This window comes from Phragmites australis, chromosome 13, assembly GCF_958298935.1.
Source record: "Phragmites australis chromosome 13, lpPhrAust1.1, whole genome shotgun sequence".
Classification (NCBI taxonomy): Eukaryota; Viridiplantae; Streptophyta; class Magnoliopsida; order Poales; family Poaceae; genus Phragmites; species Phragmites australis.
In genome coordinates this window covers 9,119,287-9,132,280 of record NC_084933.1, presented here as the reverse complement: position 1 = coordinate 9,132,280, position 12,994 = coordinate 9,119,287, and the positions used below count along the sequence as shown (strand labels likewise).

Here is a 12,994-nt window from a genome sequence, read left to right as displayed (position 1 = left end):
GTATTCTCTAGGCAGTAAATGCATAGATTTTTTGGACCGTGTCAAGGAAGTGTGACCGGTGTCTAGCTAGTCCCAATGAAGACCTATGAGTTCTTTTGTCTGTTTTCTCTGTTGAGAAGAGTGAAGGAGGTCTAATTATCTGGCCGTCTCCATCAAGAAGCCAGAAGATAGGTTTTGGAGAAGGGCCCTTATAAGCAATGTTGAAGTAATAAGTGGTTTGTTTAAGGGCCACACATGGTTGTTGTGCACTTTGGGGCCATAGTGAGGTTTGGTCTCTTTGGTCAAGGATGGAGTGGCAGTTTGTCTCTCTTGAAGAAGTGGTTGAAGTCTACAAGTGGAGTGCAAGGTTTGATTACCTCTTTTTTCGAGCGAGTGTCTTCGAGACCTAGAGCATGGGATCAACTTCAACTGATCATGGTAGAGTAGGATCACATAGTTGATTTGCAGTCAGGGTAGTTTGAGTATGTGGGTTATGTCTTTTGGATTGATGAATGCCCCTAATGTTTTATGGAACCAATGAGTGGGATGTGGAGTACTTGGATGTTTTTTAGTATCTTGGTCTCTAAGTCCAAAGAGGAGCATGAGGTTCATCTCAGTTTAGTTTTGGATGTTCTTCGGAAGGATATGTTCTAGGCAAACATGATGAAGCGTGTTTTATGACTTTATGAAAGGATAGAATGTCCCAAGAGAGGGGGGGGGTGAATTGGGCTCTAACTAAAAACTTCTGCTGATTTCTAAAATAAGTAGCGACCTTAACCTAGATGAAAGAAAATACGACTACACGAACAAGCTAGAACAAGTATAATAAACTAGCAAGCAAAGATAATAAGAAAAAATGCGGAAACAAAAGCTTGCAAGCATGTAAATGCTCAAAGTAAATGTGAAATAGTAAAGAGATGGGCAAGAGGACACTTGATTTTTTTCCCAAGGTATCGAGGAGTTAGCACTCCCCCTTAGTCAGTGTTGGAGCATCTACCAAGGATATCGCTCCCCCTTGAGTTACTGAGACTCAAGTGCTCTCTTACGATTGCCACTTCTCCATCTCCAGATTGGCAAATATCAAACCAAGTACAAACCCATTCTTGGGGCTCCCACAAGAACGAGCTCACCGAGAACACCTCCGATCACCAAGACCGGCTAGGTGTTGTCAACCACTAAGAGTAACAAGCTAATAGCTTCACTTGACCAAGATCAAGCCTAGACTACAGCTAGATGCACACTTGCTACTCTCCAAGCACTAATGATGTCCTTAACCTCCAATTAGGGACTTGCAAATCAACTCAAGTGCTCTCTCTTGCCTCTTGATAACACACACAATGTATGAATTTCTCTGGGTTGCTAGAGAGCTCAGTGAGACAAAATGAGGGGGTATTTATAGGTTAGAGATCCAAATTTAACCGTTGCCTAACCATCCACTTTTTTTTAACATCGGATGACACGGTGAGCATCTTCTTACTCACACTAGACAATTCGGTGAGTACACATTTCAGTGCCCCACTATGCCACCTGTCATTAGCCGTTACTACAGAGAATGCTCTGGTGAGGTCATCTAGTCAGCACTCCATTAACACCGGACCATCCGGTGAGTTGGTCACTAAACTTCAATAGTTGCGACCTTCTCTGGTAGAATTTATCTGGTGTATTGTGTGGTGTACACAACATCTTGACCAGATCATCCGGTCAACTTATCTTCATTCTCCAGTACTTGAAATTACCTCTAGAAGAATTACTCCGGTGTAAACATTTGTCTGTCACTAGACTATCTTGTGAGTAAAACCACTTGAAACTACCCGTTGCAATCTTCTTTGGAAAAAAAGCACTCTAGTGATTTGTCTCACAAATCACCGGACCATCTGGTGAGGTCAAATCCATTTTCTGAAGAGTTTTCACTTTTGTTCAAAATAGTCCGGTGATGCTCTTTGCTCGAACACCGGACCATCCGGTATAACACTTCCACCTTTTTTTGGACACGTGTCACTAAGAAAAGGCTTTGGTGATTTCATCTCCTTAATCACCTGATCATCCTGTGTACTTAATAGCTTTGAGACTCTAAAGAAGAAATATGCTCTAGTGAGTTCACTCTACACAGGACCGGATCATCCGGTGAGGCAAAAAACCTTCTAAACTCATCCATTCAACCAATCTTGAGTTCTAACTCCTCGTCAACTGATCCATGGGCTTCTCAGAGCTACCTAGTGCTACAATTTCACAAGTGTGCATCAAACCAAGTATAGACTCAACTAGGTCAAGCAACTACTCTTAGTCTCTCTTTATAGTATAGTCAAAAGACTAAGAAAGGAGACCTATACTACTTTAAGTACCCTTCATCTCCTTTGTGACACTTAGAACTAGAAGATCCTTAATTTTCATGCACATATTCTTTGATCGTCCATATAATCCCCTTAGGGACTAGGAATACCCAAATATCACTTTGAACTAATTTTTTATTCCCATCAAAACAAATTGTTAGTCACAATTATACGATTAACATTAATCACCGAAACACTTACCACTTACCTAGGGGCCAAGATATTACACTTTCTAAAGTGGGCTTTTCTTGGTCATGCGATCAATCAGCATAGTAAAATAGTTGACCTCGAAAAGTGTTGCTTGGGTGGTGGAATGGCAAAGGATAACTAGAGGTTCAGATCTTAGAGGGTCACCACCCAACGATATTGTGCAAGGCATGAGGAGTAGGACCATCAGGTATGTGAAGATCCTAAGGACAAACCAGACAGAGCGAGAAGCAACTTGGGAGCTTGAGGGACAAATGCACCAGAAGTATCCATAACTCTTTGAGATTGGTGAATTTCATGTTTGGGTTTAAGTTGGTTCTTTTCTTCCTCTCGTAGCCTCCGTGGAATGGTTGAATTCAGGGACAAATTTTTTAAAGGAGGGAAGAATGTAATACAAAAAAACAAAGGATCTGTGGGCCAGCTGGCTGGCCCAAAAAAGCCCAACCGATCACTAACACTGTAACACCCCTAGGGCTGCAAAACCTAGAATGTCACTATACTACACGACCTATAGCTGAACTTACATAAAAAACAGTAGTATCTCCCCTGTATTATAAGTAATACGGAAGCAATAACATAGATAAGCAAGATATAAAACATAACACACTAGCATTAAAAACATCCAAACCAGGACCAAGAATAAACCATTAAGATCAAAATCAAAACCTCACCGTAAACTTCAAACACACGACTCTAACGACTAACCATAATTTATTATTACAACTTGGTGATATTAAGTGAAGACATGAAGTGAAGACATGCTTCTAATCCCTGCCCTCCATACTAGCTTCAAGTAGAATAACCTAGGGAGGAATATTGCAAGAGTGAGATAGGATAATCTCAGCAAGCGAAATACTTTAACAAGTTATTTAAACCACAATATTTAAATCATCAATTTAAAACTTAAATAGGTATAAAAGACATCATATCATCATGTTCATTTTTAAGTAAGTTAAATAGTTACTTCTAAAAGAGGATCAATAAATACATGTCCATAGCAAACATAACTATAACAAAAATAAGATAAAAAAAGACTATCTATCCAATGGATATGATATCAACATCAATAATTGACTTCAACTTCTAAGAGTTAACTAGGACTTGTCAGAAAATATCATCATCCAAGGTATTATGAATAGAGTTCAAGCCATATGAATAATAAATGACAGTTTTAAGAATAACCCACTCGCAATCACATACCTTCTACAATTAGTAAAGTTACTCAAACATCTGCATACCGTTCATCACAACCAAATTGAATATGGAAGAAGACTATAACACAATATGATGCATATAGATACTATTCAATGCAAATCCACGTAGGACTTCAATACCTTCACAAATCCACAAGTCATACCACAATGAACATATCCACAGAGAAGCGTCACTTCTCATAATGACCTCCAATACAACTTCAACATATCCAATAATCAATTCCATATAGCAATGCATATGAATTCAATGACATGCTTTCTTTTACATCGCACCCCTTGGACAATGTACGATGCGTACCGGTACGATCATGATCTTTACGATATAACTTCCAATGCATATGAATTGCAATGCACATGATATACTTCAAATGCACATGATATACAACTGTGAACATACATCAACATAAAAGTATTTTCTAGATAATTAATATGAGTCACTTTCATCCACATATTCACCATTCCTTCTTCATGTTTAAGTGTAGATGACTTGAACACAAACATATAGCAACAATAAACTTACTTTGAAAGAGCAAGTCCTACCCATTTTGTAACCATATATTACAAGTTTAATTCTATGTAGAGCACAGAAAGATAACAACTATGCTTCTACTAGCTTATCATTTAACATGCATAAGGTTTCAAAAGGTTATATCTAATTAGTTATAGACATATGAAACAGCCCTCCAAAAAGAACTAAATGCCCACCTATAAGACAAAGCATGTCCTCTTCTATAAACTTCTACATAACTGACAATATTATCATCAAGTAAACTAACCATTAGACATAAGATGAGGTTGTGCTAGAAATGACTAAACCGACAAGACATCATCACTATTGCATAAGACTCCATCAACTATAACCAAAAGATTATGCCAAATTCACAGATCCAAAGCTAGTAAGTATAATCTTTCAAATTAATGAGTATAAACATGTGTGCTATATTATTATAAGTGGAGGTAACAAAAATAACAAGTTCAAGTTATGACGACAACCACCACGCTCACTTGCCTTCACCGATGATGAAGACAAGACATACATGCATCAGCACAGCAAGCGCTCATATGTCAGCACCACAACGCCACATGAAATACAAATAGCAAGGAACATAGATCTACACCCCGCAACTCATCCAACGAACAAACCGACACTCATCACATTCATTTAACTGCAGCAATGCTAGTTCACTTTTTCGTATCTTTTTATTTACAACAGCAATAATAGGAAACAAATACATTTTTGAAAACTAAAGAACAAAACCTACAACTTTCATGAAAATACTATATTTTTATACTACCATTAAGGTGGCCTAAATTTCAACTAAAAACAGACATTAGAATCTGTCTGAAATTTTAGTAGCAAGCTTCACTGTTTTATATCTGCCACACCATAGACCCAAAAAATCTTAAAATTTGTGGACATGTGTATCACAACACATGCTTCAACTTTGGTATAACTTTTATTTACAGAAAAATCATTATCATGGCCTAACCAAGCTTTGAACATTCGGCACTAAAATCTGTCAACAGTCGACAATACAAAATTCAGAACAGCATAACCAGAGTTATATCCAACGAAAAATTGCATACTACAGACAATTGGAAAGCTTAACAAATCCTCTACTACTTCCTAGTTATTATGAAAAACTAATTCGGCTTCTAAGATGCCTAAAAACTAAATAGATCTATTATTATCCAGAATCTCGCCAAAATCTGACAGGCAAATTCAAAACTTCATATCTACTAAACTACTTGGCCAAAAATTCTGAGATTTCACTGGAAGCTAGGTCTAACACATAGCTACAACTTTCTCGAATGTACCAAAAATTAATTCGTCCTCTAACATGACCCAAAATAGCGATAAACAGACTGTATCCGATCTGCCAGGACTGCAGAGAACTAATGGCAAGATAACCTCTAATTCCCTTCACTAATCCACCACTGAACATGATCTACAGATCATAGTTATCCATAAAAACATGAGGAACATCAGGGGGGAAACTTTTACCTAGGGAATCCTTGGGAAACAGCGAGGAACCGTGAGAAAAAGCTATGAATTCATCCTCTCTTTCTTTACTTGAGTCCTCTCTTTTTCTCCCTTTTTCCTCAAAGAGCAGAGGAGAGGGAGAGGAAAGGATGCATGGACAGGAAGGGGGCTGCGACCAGGGGAGGGAGAGAGGGGGTGGGTTGAGGCAGCTAGGGTTAGGAAAAGGGGAGGAGCAGCTGGGCCTTGGGCCAACTGTGAATGGCCAGCCTGGGTCTAGGTTGGCTTGACCCACTCCATGCATTCATTCTACACAAATTTTCATCTCCCGTGATTTGTCAGAAAACAAATCGACAACAAGAAAAAAATTAGTAAAACATCTATTTGACTTATAGGGCATCACAAACACACCCTACCTCCTTATCCCCTTCCTACTGCTGCTCGTGGCCCTCCTCTTGCTGCTGCCTATTACTGCCTGTGGTTGCTGCTGCTCCCCCTCCCCTCTGATACAGTCCAAAGGAGAGGAAAAAAGAGGGAGGAGAAGACAAGGTGCTGCAAGGAGAGGAGAAGAGGAGAGGAAAGGGAGAGAGAAGAAAGGAGGTGGATTCCTAGCCCTAGGTTAGGCAAAATCAAGGTGAGATGCCCTTTGATTGAGTTCCCCCGTTTATTTATGGTTTTAGATAAGGTTTAGCCTAGGGAATCAAAGGATTAGGAGGTCGATCCATTGTTTTCATCACTGCTCATGTTGCTGAAATTGCAGATCGGGCAGTCCCGGTTCGGTGGCAAATTAGTGCATGTGACAAGCCGAAATAAATTATCCAACTTGAAACTTTTTGGTAGGGTTTTTTATTATCTATCCCTGTCAAAAATTCAGAATTTTTGGTCAAAGGAATGATGAATTATCGTTGTTTGAAGTTGACTATCACAGATTTGACTGTAATAGATATATTAAGTTTTAGACCCCCCTTAAGTGCTAAACTAGTTTGCCAATATATATGACTAAAGGTGTAGAATGTTTCATAAGCTTTCCATTGGTAAATAACGCAATTTTTTGATAAGTAGAACTCCAGATATCATTGTTCAAAATGGACTGTCAGTTTTGTCTATCAGAAAGTTCAGTCGAGGTTCAGATATGAATTAGGGCATCTTTATGACCTCAAACCTAACAAGTTACAACTACAAATTTGTAGGTTATGAAAAGTTCTAGCTGCTGGCGAATTTTGGTGTTTTTTTTGTATGTGTACTTTAGCAGCTACAAAAAAGAGAAGCACGCTGTCAGTATCTGTCAGGCAGTTTATATTTGCTGATTTCAACGGAGAATTAGGCAGCCTTAGGGTCCAGATAAAATTATGGTTCCTCCAGGAAAGTTGTACATCTTTTCTGTAGTTTCCAAAAATTATAACATTTTTGTTATCATATCTGTGGTGAAAAAATAGATACGAAAAAGAGAAGTGCTGATGCTCCTGTCGATCAATTACGTGTGTGCTGTTTTTTGTCGATTTTGCTTGATTGAGGTTTTCAGGCGTAGGAGCACTTTGTATTCTATATTTGCATGTTATGAGGAGTGTCGGTGCTGAGATATGGTTGTATTTAGGTGGTGGTACTTCGTCTCACTTAAAGTTCGCCGTTCTCACCGGTTGAAGGCAAGTAAACAAAGCAGTGTTTGCTACGGTTTTAACTTGATATTTATTCTGCCTAAACATTAAATTTCAGTACAAACACCAAACTTATATAACCTATCTAAATGATGCTTCATTCATGTTGATATGATTCAGGTCGAGGTATGCCCTAAATGTCTTATGTTGAAGTTCTTGCTTTATGTTGGTCATGGAGATTTATGTTGGCCATGTGAGTAGGATGATAGTATGGTACTTGTGTTTTCTAGCAAGAATGAGTTGGTCACATGGTTATCCTTTTGGGAAATTTTGAAATGCTCAAATGACTTATGCATCGTAAATTAATTGTGCTAGGATCTGTCGATGATGCATTATTTAAATCCTCATTGATTACATATATGAGGAATGTAGTGCGGTAGAAAGGAAACTGATGATGGGATTTAGTCATTTGTAGCAAACCCACATCTTATGTTTTCCAATGGTTGGAATTCTTGGGGATATGTAGATGACGATAGAGCTGCCGTGATATGTCTTTTTGTTGGGTTATAGAAGTGAGATTTGGTAAATCATGCTAAATGGAAGGTAAAAAGTTTGACCTTTAGTTTCTCTCATTTATAGATGTAGGTTGTACCTATGTATTTGTAGCATTTGGGTAGTTATCTAAAGGAAGTTCCTATCTTGGCTATTTTAATTGCCATAAGAAGATTTGTTAATGCAATCTTGTTATCACACAGATAAGTAATAGACGAAAGAAGTGAAAACATGAGCTATTATAAATGTAGCACTTAATTTGTTGATGGATTGCATGGGAACAGTCATCCATACACGCGTCTCATAGCCATATGCTGCTATATACGAAAGACCATGACCCATTTTATGTATCTTTGAAGTTTCACTTATATGTTGATATCACTTGCACATGTTTATATGCTGCTTTATGTGATATATCATATTTATGTTATGCATATTGAAGTGTGTGGTATATCTCAATGCCAGATGGCATTTGAAGTGCATCATTTTCACTGCATTGCATTTAAATATGCATTGGAAGTTATGTCATGATCTTATGGGTGCGACCGTACCGGTACGCATTGTACGTTCCCGAGGAGGGGTATGATGTAAAGAAAGGCATGCTATTGCATCCATATGCATTGTTGTATAGAATTGAATGTTTGGATATGTTGAAAGTTGCATTGGAAGTTGATATGAGAAGCCATGCTTCTCCGTATATGTCCATTGTGGTATGCCTTATGGATTTATGAAGATATTAACGTCTTATGTGCATTTGCATTGCACAATATTCATGTGCATCATATTGCATTGCAATAATATCACATATACAATTTGATTATGGTGAATTGTATGCAGATGTTTGTGTAATCTTATTAACTACAGAAGATATGTCGTTATGAGTGGGTCATTCTTGTAAAACATACATTTATTATTAATATGGCTTGATCTCTATTCGTGATGACTTGGATTTTGATATTTCACTACAAGTCCTATTTATCTCTTAGAACTCGAAGTTAATCAAGCGGTTGATATCTTGTCATATGGGATATATATAGTTTCTTTATCTCTCAATAGAATTGGATCCATTCCAAATAGCAAGAATTAGGATTCTTGATCCCTCTCAATCTCTCTTTCAATTCGAGATCCAGAGAGGTGTTTTCGTAGTAATATCTGAATATTTTTGGTTTCATTTTTCTTTGATATGTCTTTCTATATGAAAATTAGTTATTTATGATGTGAGATGATCCCTGTTATAGTTAAGTTCGCTATGAACATGTGATTATTGAATTTTTCAGAAGTAACTATTTAACTTGCTTAAAAAAGAAAAGAATATGTTTGGTAATGCTAATATATTTTATACCCATTAAAGTATTAAATTGATGCTTTGAATACTGTGGTTTAAATAGGTTGGTAAAACCAATTTACTTGCTAAGATTTTTCAATCTCACCCTTGCATTTCACCCTCCCGAGGTTTTTCTTCTGGAAGCAAGCATGGAAGGAATGGGTTAGCAACACGCCATCCACTTTTGCACCATCATAAATATTTCGAGTGGTGCTGTAATAATAAAGTAATAGTAGATGGTGTCATTGCTTGACAGTTTTAATAATGCCCTAGAGCGGTAAGCTCTTGTTCTTTTTACTGCTAGGATGTTTTAAAATGTTAGTGTCCTGGTTTATTAAAAAAAAATTGCTGTCTATTCGTTGCTTCCGTGTAGCCTCTATTATGAGGAGTTGCTGCCAAATTTTTGCTAATTTGACGTGTTTGTGGAGTAGTTTAGTAGCATCCTAGGCTTGTGTGGTTCCTGATGTGTTACAGGGACCGAAAAATCGACTAGAACGAGTGGATTTCATGAAAGTAATGAAAGTGGCGAAACTTGCCCAGAATGCACCGGATGGTCCTCCCAGGTGTCATAGGTCATGTTGGAGCTTGCACAGGTTCATTTCACTCGGGTGATTAATTTTATTCGAAACTAGATAAAAAACGGGTCTAAAATAAGTGGATGCCACAAAGTTACAACCAAAGCAAATATGCCCAGAATGCACTAGATGGTCCTTCCAGATGTCGTTGGTCATGTTGAAGCTTATTCCAGTTGATTTTGCTCCAGTGTTATTTTTGTTCAAAATCGGACCAAAAACGTATCCAAAACGGGTGGAGTCCATGAAAGTTATGATCAGACGAAACATGCCAAGAATGCAACGTATAGTCCTCCCAGGTGTCATAGGTCATGATAGAGCTTGTTCTGTTGATTTCGCTCTGATGTTAATTTCGTTCGAAACGGGACCGAAAACGAGACTAGAATGGGTGGATTTCAGGAAAGTTATGACAGTAGCGAAATGCGCCCAAAATGCACCAAATGGTCGTCCCACAGGTTGTTGATCATGTTGGAGCTTATTTCTGGTTAATTTCGCTCCGGTGTTAATTTCATTTGAAATAGGACAGGAAACAAGTCCAAAACGGGTGGATTTCACGGATGTTAAAACCGGAGCAAAACGCGCCTAGAGTGGAACAGATGGCCCTCGCAAGTGTCATAGTTCATATGGGAGCTTGTTCCATTTGATTCTACTCTGGTGTTACTTTCGTCCAAAAATGGGACCAAAAACTCGTCCAGAATGAGTGAATTTTATGAAAATTATAACAGTGGTGAAACGTGCCCATAATGAACTGGATAGTCCTCCCAGGTGTCGTAGGTCATGTTGGAGCTTATTCAAGTTCATTTCGCTCTGGTGTTAATTTCATTTGAAACGGGAGTGAAAATAGGTCCAAAACGGGTGGATTTCACGAAAGTTATGACTGGAGCAAAACATGCCCAGAATGCGCCGGATGGTCCACCGATGTTGTTGTTCATGTTGAAGCTTGGTCCTGTTGATTTTGCTCCGGTGTTAACTTCATTCGAAACGAGACCGAAAATGGGTCCAAAGCGGGTGGATTTCACGAGAGCGAAACGGAACCAAAGTGCAACAGATGGTCCTCCCACGTGTCATAGGTCATGTTGGAGCTTATTCCGGTTGATTTTACTCCATTGTTAATTTCATTCGAAATGGGACCGAAAACTCGTCTAGAGCGAGTGGATTTCACAAAAGTTATGACACTAGTGAAACGCACCCAGAATGCATCGGATGGTCCTCCCAGGTTGTTGGTTATGTTGGAGCTTGTTCTGGTTAATTTCACAATGGTGTTAAGTTCATTTGAAATGAGACCGAATACGGGTCCAAAATGGGTGGATTTCACGAAAGTTATGACCAGAGCAAAACATTCCCAGAATGCGGCGGATGTTACTCCTAGGTGTCGTTGGTCTTGTTGAAGCTTGTTCCAATTGAATTCACTCCGGTGTTGATTTTGTTCGAAAGGAGACAAAAAACGGATCAAGAACAGGTGGATTTGACAAAAGTTATGATCGAAGCGGAACACGCCCAAATCAAACGGATAGTCCTCCCAGGTGTCGTAGGTCATGTTCGAGCTTGTTCTAGTTCTTTTTGCTCTGATCATAATAAATAGGACCGAAAACAAGGCCAAAACAAGTGGATTTTATGAGAGTCATGATAGTGGCAAAATGCACCCAGAACACACCGAATGGTCCTTCCAAGTGTCATAGGTCATGTTAGAGCTTGTTGCCATTAATTTTGCTCCAATGTTAATTTCGTTCAAAATTGGATCAAAAGCGTGCCCAGAATGGGAGGATTTCACGAAAGTTATTATCTAAGTGAAACGCACCAAGAATGCAATGGGTGGTCCTCCCAGGTGTGATAGGTTATGTTGGATCATTTTTTGGTTGATTTCGCTCGGGTGTTAATTTCGTTCGAAATAGCATCAAAAACTCGTCCGGAATAGGTGGATTTCATGAAAGCTATCACATTGGAGAAACACACACAAAACACACCAGATGGTCCTCCTAGGTATTGTAGGTCATTTTGAAGATTGTTCCTGTTAATTTTTCTTTGGTGTTAGTTTCATTTGAAATTGGATCGAAAGTGTGTCTAGAACGGGAGGATTTCACGAAAGTTATTATCGAAGCGATACGCACCCAGGATGCAATGGATGGTCCTCCCATGTGTCATAGGTTATGTTTTAGTTTGTTTTGGTTGATTTCACTCTAGTGTTACTTTCATCCGAAATGGGACCGAAAACTCATCTAGAATAGGTGTATTTCACAAAAGTTATCGCAGTGGAGAAACACGCCCAAAACACACTATATGGTCCTCCCAAGTGTTGTAGGTAATGTTGAGCTTGTGCGGGTTCATTTTGCTTCGGTGTTTATTTTATTTGGAACGGAACCAAAAGCAGGTCCAAAACTGGTGGATTTCACAAATGTTTTGACCAGAGCAAAACATGCCCAGAATGCACCAAATGGTCCTCCCATGTGTCGTTGGTCATGTTGAAGCTTGTTACATGTGATTTCAAACGGCGTTAATTTCATTCGAAATGCGACCGAAAACTCATCCAAAACGGGTGGATTTCATGAAACATATGATTAGAACGAAGCGTGCCAAGAATGCAATGGATGGTCCTCTCAGGTGTCGTTGGTCATGTTGGAGCATGTTGCAGTTGATTTCACTCTGATATTGATTTCGTTCGAAACAAGACCGAAAACGAGGCCAGAACGGGTGGATTTCACGGAAGTTATGACAGCGGCGAAATACGCCAAGAACGCAGCAGATGGCCCTCCTAGATATCGTTGGTCATATTGGAGCTTGTTCTTCTTAATTTCACTATAGTGTTACTTTCATTCGAAACAGGACTGAATACGGGTCCAAAATGGTTGGATTTCACAGAAGTTATGATCGGAGAAAAACGTGCATAGGGTGGAACAGATGGGCCTCTCAGGTGACATAGGTCATGTTGGAGCTTATTCTAGTTGATTTCCCTTCGGTGTTAATTTCGTCCGAAATAGAACCAAAAACTTGTCGAGAATGGGTGGATTACACAAAAGTTATGACGGTGGAGAAACGCGCCCAGAATGCATTTGTTAGTCCTCCTAGGTGTCATAGGTAGTTTTGGAGCTTGTTCAGGTTCATTTCGCTCTAGTGTTAATTTCATTCGAAATGGGACTGAAAACAAGTCCAAAATGGGTGGGTTTCACCAAACTTGTGACCAGAGCGAAACATGCCCAGAATGTGCCAAATGGTCCTCCCGGTGTCATTGGTCAGGTTGTAGTT

At 39.0% G+C, this 12,994-nt stretch overlaps 1 long non-coding RNA gene across 1 annotated transcript; it reads right to left on the bottom strand.

The window, feature by feature from the left end:
• Positions 1-3,108: 3,108 nt before the first annotated feature.
• On the bottom strand, positions 3,109-5,881 carry LOC133887946 (uncharacterized). Its single transcript, XR_009903676.1, has 2 exons — positions 5,736-5,881; positions 3,109-3,319 (listed from the first exon to the last, which is right to left on the bottom strand). It is a non-coding gene; the product is annotated as an uncharacterized LOC133887946 (long non-coding RNA).
• Positions 5,882-12,994: the final 7,113 nt, after the last annotated feature.